The sequence below is a fragment of the Mauremys reevesii genome, linkage group 12 (assembly GCF_016161935.1).
Source record: "Mauremys reevesii isolate NIE-2019 linkage group 12, ASM1616193v1, whole genome shotgun sequence".
Lineage (NCBI taxonomy): Eukaryota > Metazoa > Chordata > Testudines > Geoemydidae > Mauremys > Mauremys reevesii.
In genome coordinates this window covers 46100035-46106604 of record NC_052634.1, presented here as the reverse complement: position 1 = coordinate 46106604, position 6570 = coordinate 46100035, and the positions used below count along the sequence as shown (strand labels likewise).

The 6570-nt window shown below is 60.0% G+C and overlaps 1 non-coding gene across 1 annotated transcript; it reads right to left on the bottom strand.

The window, feature by feature from the left end:
- Window positions 1-6496: 6496 nt before the first annotated feature.
- TRNAT-CGU lies at window positions 6497-6570 on the bottom strand. Its single transcript has one exon. It is a non-coding gene; the product is annotated as a tRNA-Thr (tRNA).

Sequence of the window (6570 nt, the reverse complement as noted above, 5' to 3'; positions counted from 1 at the left end):
ACAGACTATGTATATGTATGTGCTGCCTAACACCAAAACATCAACATCCCCCCACAATCTGTATGTAACCCCCAATGACACAATAACTGACACATCAAACACTTTGTATCGTTTATTTTAAATATTCTCTAATAAAATTTAAATCTGTTCTTATCAGTTTAATGTCTTTTATTATGAGATACATACTGAGGGGACCTGATAATGTCCCATAAGACAGACGCTGGGGCTCCTGCACCACAGCCCAGGGAGCCACCCCCTGTCCAGGAGCACTCTGCTGCCCTGCACAGGCTCCCGGCTATAGTAGCCCCTAGGGTTCCAGGGACATGCCGAGCCAGGAAGTCTGGAGACCGAGGTGCTGCTGCAAGCAGCTCCCGCATCCCAAGACCGACAGAGCAAGACCCCCCCACACGGGGGAGCAGGCGTCATGCTCCCCAGTTACCAGTGGACCGCCCTGCTATCCACCTGCCGCCAGACAAACTCCTGGATACTCAGCAACACCCACAGCCCGAGAAACCTCTCCCTGATGACCAGCAGCTGCAAGGAGCCTTACCCGATGACCAGCAGCTGCAAGGAGCTGACCTGACTGCCGAGCGCCACCCCCCACCGCAGGAGGAACCTACAGCCTCACCATCGCTAGCACCAGCTGGAGCCCCGTTCCCGCCCGCCTCAACTGCCGGAGGAGACGCCCACCGACCAACCGCTACTCCCCATGGGTAAGTGCCCCACTGCACCCCAGCCCCGGCCCTCGCGGGGACCCCCCCACAGCCCCGCTATCAGGAGCTACCTGCACTGCGCTGCTGCTGCAGGGGCTGCCTGAGTAGCCCCACCGCGGGCTCCGGCCACTGCCTGAGACCCGGAAGAGTCCCTGCCCCAAGCCCCGCATCCCAGCTGCTGCTGCCCGGGGATCCCAGCCTGCCCCGGCTGCCGCGCGGCCCGATCGCTGATCCCGATCTGGTGGGGGACTCCTGTCCCGCGCCCCGGTGGCTGCCTGATCAGCCCGGGGAGCCCCATGGCGTACCTCCGCTGCCCCGGGATCTCAGCCCCACGCCCCGGCTGCCGCCACCTGATCGGCCCGGGGAGCCCCTCGGCGTGCCTCTGCCGCCGCTGCCCGGGGATCTCAGCCCCAGGCCCCGGCGGTCGCCGCCTGATCGGCCATGGGAGCCCCTCGGCGGGCCTCCGCTGCCGCTGATCAGGGACTCCTGCTCGGCGCCCCGGCGGCCGCTGCCCGAGCCGCCCGGGGATCCCAGCCCCACGCCCCGGCGGCCACTGCCCGAGCCGCCCGGGGACCCCAGCCCGCGCCCCAGCTGCCGCTGCCTGAGCCGCCGGGGACTCCCGGCACGCAGCCCGTTTGCCGTTCCCCGGGGGGCCCGCGGCGCCCTCGCGCAGCCGCCGCTGGGGCCGTCGGGGGCCTCCTGCCCCGCGGCCCTACCGCCCATCCCCGGCGAACCCCGCGGCGCGCCTCCGCCGCCGCTGCCCGGGGATCCCCGCCCAACGCCCCGGCGGCCGCTGCCCGAGCCGCCCGGGGACCCCAGCCCCGCGCCCCAGCTGCCCCCGCCTGGGCAGTCCGGGGAGCCCTGCGGCGTGCTCCCGCTGCCGCTGCCTGGGCCGCTGGGGGACTCCCGGCCCTCGGCCCGTTTGCCGCTCCCCGGGGGTCCCGCGGCGCGCTCCCGCTGGAGCCGCTGGGGGCCTCCTGCCCCGCGGCCCAATCGCCAATCCCCGGGAACCCCTCGGCGCGCCTCCGCCGCCGCTGCCCGGGGATCCCTGCCCCGCGCCCCGGCCGCCCCCGCCTGGGCGGCCCAGGGAGCCCTGCGGCGTGCTCCCGCTGTTACTGGCTGAGCCGCCGGGGGACTCCCGGCCCGCGGCCCGTTTGCCGCTCCCCGGGGGGTCCCGCGGCGCGCTCCCGCCACTGCAGCTCGAGCTGCCTGGGGATTCCTGCCCCGCGCCCCAGCGGCTGGTGCCCGAGCCGCCGGGGATCCCGGCCCCACGCCCCGGATGCCGCCGCCTGAGCGGCGCGAGGAGCCCCGCGGCGTGTCTCCGCCGCCGCTGCCCGGAGACTCCTGCCCCACGCCCCGGCGGCCGCTGCCCGAGCCGCAGGGGAATCCCGTCCCCACGCCCCGGATACCGCCGCCTGGGCGGCCCGAGGAGCCCCGCGGCATGCTGCCGCTGCTCCTGCCACCGGGGGACCCCTGTCCCGGCACCGAGCCCCAGCTGCCGCCGCTGCTTGGGCTGCCCAGGGACTCCTGTTCCGCGCCCCAGTGGCCGCTGCCCGAGCCGCTGGGGGACTGCCGCCCCTCGTCCCGGTTACCGCCGCCGCCCTGACAGCCTGGGGCTACGTGCTCCAGCCGCTAACGGCTGAGCCGCCGGGGGATCCCTGCCCCACGCCCCAGCCACCTGCACACAGGGGCGGCTCTAGACCCCAGCGCGCCAGGCAGGCGCTTGGGGCGGCCGTTTCCCGGGGGGGCGGCATTTGGCTCCGGTGGAGCTCCCGCCGGCATGCCAGCGGCAGGTCCACCGGAGCCCGGAACAAGCGGACCTGCCGCAGGCATGACTGCGGCGGGTGCCGTCTTCCCGCGGCGCCGGGTGGGCTCCCGCAGGCGTGTCTGCGGCAGGTCCGCTCGTCCGGGCTCCGGTGGACCTGCCGCAGGCATGCCGGCAGGAGCTCAACCGGAGCCGCGGGAAGAGGGGACCCGCCGCGGGACCGGGGAAGGGCAGCGCAGCGCTCCGCGCTGCTTGGGGCAGCCCGATTTCTAGAGCCGCCCCTGCCTGCACAGCCTGGGGAGCCCCGCTATATGCTCTGGCCAGAGCAGCCAAGGGATACCTGCCCCACGCCCCAGCTGCTGCCCTAGGGGCTCTGCCGCACGTTCCTGCTGCCGCCCCTCTAGCCAGGGATCCCTGCCCCCTGCCCTGGCTGCCGCTTCCTGAGCGGCCCGGAGAGCCTCGAAGTGCCTGGGCAACTGCCGCCAGGCCTGTCGGGAGACTCCTGTCGGGAGCCCCAGGCGCCGCCACTCGCCAGAAAGTTAAGCAACCAGCACCCACAACCTCTACCAGGATAGCATTCTGTCTAGGAACAACTCACTGGTCAATAGCTGGGGTGTGAAATCCTCATTTCTTTGTTGTTCTATCACTGTAGTCCCCACTTTCCTATTGCTTGTCTGTATAATCTCTGTCTGGTTCTGTGATTGTTTCTATCTGCTGTATAATTAAATTGTTGGGTGTAAACCAATTAAGGTGGTAGGGTATAAATGGTTAGATAATCATGTTACAGTATGTTAGGATTGGTTAGTTACATTTCAGTAAAATGAGTGGTTAGGGTATAGCTAAGCAGAACTCAAGTTTTACTATATAGTCTGCAGTCAGTCAGGAAGTAAGGGGGGGAATGGGAATGGGAATGAGAATGAGAAAGGGGGTAGGAGAATTAGAATTATGTTTTGCTAAGGGAGGGAATAGGAAGAGGGAATGGGAACAGGGACATAGGCAAGCCTCTGTGGTGTCAGAGCTGGGAAGGGGGATACTGAGGAAGGAAATTGGAATCATTGATTGCTGGAAGTTTACCCCAATAAACATTGAATTGTTTGCACCTTTGAGCTTCATGTATTGCTGCTCTCTGGTCACGTGAGAAGGACCAGGGAATGGGAGGGTGATGGGATAAACCCTCTAACAAGTACGTCTTTCAGGGTGTGAAAAACCCCAGAACCAGTATAATTAAACTGACCTAAGCCGGTGTTAGATAGTGCTAAATGAAAGGAAAGATTGTTCTGCCAATGCAGCTATCACAGGAATGGAAAACCCCTCCCCTCACTGAAGCAACTGTCTACTCCACTCAGCCACAACTACTTGTTGTACAGCTGCTGCACTACACCATGATTCTGTTCTCACAAAATTGTCACTTCAAATTGCTCAGATCAGCTCCCCCAGCACACTCACGGTTGTACATTAGTGTAAGTGTGTCCATGGCTGACAGGGGCGGCTCTAGACCCCAGCGCGCCAAGCAGGCACTTGGGGCGGCCGTTTCCCGGGGGGGCGGCATTTGGCTCCAGTTGAGCTCCCGCCGGCATGCCTGCGGCAGGTCCACCGGAGCCCGGGACGAGCGGACCTGCCGCAGGCAAGACTGCGGCGGGTCCCCTCTTCCCGCGGCTCCGGTTGAGCTACCGCAGGCAAGACTGCCGCAGGTCCGCGCGTACCCGGCACCGGTGGACCTGCCGCAGGCACGTCGGCAGGAGCTCAACCGGAGCCGCGGGAAGAGGGGACCCGCCGCGGGACCGGGGAAGGGCGGCGCAGCGCTCCGCGCTGCTTGGGGCAGCGTGATCTCTAGAGCCGCCCCTGATGGCTGAACAGCAAGAGTTCTTGCCCATTTCCCTTCCAGCTGTAGCATGATTAGTGTGTTTGTGGCTAACAACATTGCTATAGGCTGTTGTTCATTCCCCACACTGACAATTCAGACAGTCCCTTTCCTATTCGAATCTCCACCCTATCATTCCAATACCAGGGGTCAGGATCTCTCTGGGGCACTGAAATGTTTCAGGGGGCTGGTGCATGAATTCAGCCTTGCATTCCATCCCTGATGTTTCATGGACTAACAACAGCAGCAGAAAGAAAGAGCCGAGCCAATATCTCCCTGGCAGGGATGCAGGTGGCCACGTCCCCTCTGTCTGACCATCGCCATTGCAGGAGAGAAGGGTTCACTGGAATCAAATGCCCTGGCTCAGACCAGAGACACAGGGAGGTTTTGCTGTTCATGGATCTCTGCAAATGAAATTGTGTCTCTGTGTGAAATTGAGACGGGAAATGAAACGTCCACATGTGGCCCAGTGCCCTAAGGAATGTGGGTGAAGGACTCTGGCTGAGAAATTATTTAACAGGAGTTTGTATCAATGTATTGCCCTGATTAAAAGCTATGGCTAAAAGGCAGCCACTGTTGTTAGTACTTGAACCTGCATGGAGACACCCGAGTGGGTGTCAAGTCCATTACCTTAACGAGGGATAGTTGATTATTTTATCAAGATCCAAATTTCTTGGTCAAGGTCTAGTTAATGTCTAGATGCCAGAGAAAATAATACACTGATGATAATAAGGAGAATATAGAAAGATTTTGCAGTCTCTATAGGCATAACTATGACGATTGTTTCGTGTATCACTCTTTATATGTGACACCACCACTGCCTTTCCCTTTAGTCTTCTAGTTAACAAAGGGTAAAACTAAACATCACTTCAGATACAAGGGAGCATTTGTGTTCATTCCTGCGAGCTACACAGGGGTTTGATGTAGCTGCTTTCAATCCTCCAGCTCTGCTGGGATAAGTAGCATTTCAGGCTGTCACTGAATTGAAGAAGGGAGATCATTTTTTGAAAGGTTACGCCTCCTCTTAAAGGTATTTGTCTGGCTGGTAGCCCTGGATCCCAGGTCTCTCCTGAGGGAAGAAAGTTTCTGTGCAAAATACCAAAACTTTTAACAGAGAGGAGGGAAAGGCAATGGCCACATGATGGGGCCAGTATGTACCACAACATGGTTCTTTTATGTGGGATGGCTCTGAACATTGACTGATCTCCACTCCCTTGTGTTTGAAGAGATGTTTAGTTGTGCACTTGGGAACCTATAAGGCTGAAGCAATTTTATGGATGGTGACACTAGGATTGAAGGGTTATTTAATGTTGTAGAAATTGTTAAAAACTCTTAGCTTGAACTGGAACTCCCTGTTATTAAAGGCTGGTTTCCCCACGTCAGTTCCATAAGCTCTGCTAGAAACACCCTGGGTTATCTCCTGGCTTGGTGGGAACTGGAGGGAATCGTCCCCTGCTGCCCTTGGCTCCAGGCTGGTTTTTATGGGGAGGGGACGTGGAATTGATTTGTTTGCTGTTGAGAAGGGAGCCAGGCCAGTTCTCAGGGAACGAGAACTCCCAGCATCTTCCCAGCCCAGCCCAGGCTGCTGCCCTGTCCCAGCCTCTGTTCCCCTGGGGGCCCTGCGTGTTTGACTCTAGAGCAGGCCGGGAGTAGCAGCTGAGGCAGAGGACAGCCTGGGCCGGGCAGATAAGAAGGAGTTTAGCAAGCAAAAAAGGTAAAATGGCAGGGAACTATCACCTTGGACTCTACGGCATTTCTCCATTGGTCTGTCTGCTTTGGGGCAGGGACAATAACACGTCCTGCTGCATTCGTTATTTCGAAGGGCAGTTTAGGATTTTCATTCTCACACACGGTGCACAAATCAGGACTCAACCTTTGCCGTAAACTAAATGAGCTGCCCACAGATTCTGGCAGCCACAATGAGCATTTGGGTGAGAGCTCAGACCTGCCCCTGTCCCAGAGGGAGGGGGTCATCTGTGTGGGGACTGGACCATTGACCTACCCGCTCCTAACTCCCAATCTTTCAGTAACTCTATTATCAGTGCCTGTGAGTGTTATTTAAACCATAAGGAAAAACACACTGGGCTACACCAAAGGCCCATCTAGCTCTGAAACTTGTCTTCTGACATTAGCAGGTGTCCCAACAACCAGTCAACAAGGCACCACTGGGAGTTGAACCCAGGATCTCCTGTTTACGAAACAGATGCTTTAGCCAGCTAAGCCATGGTGCC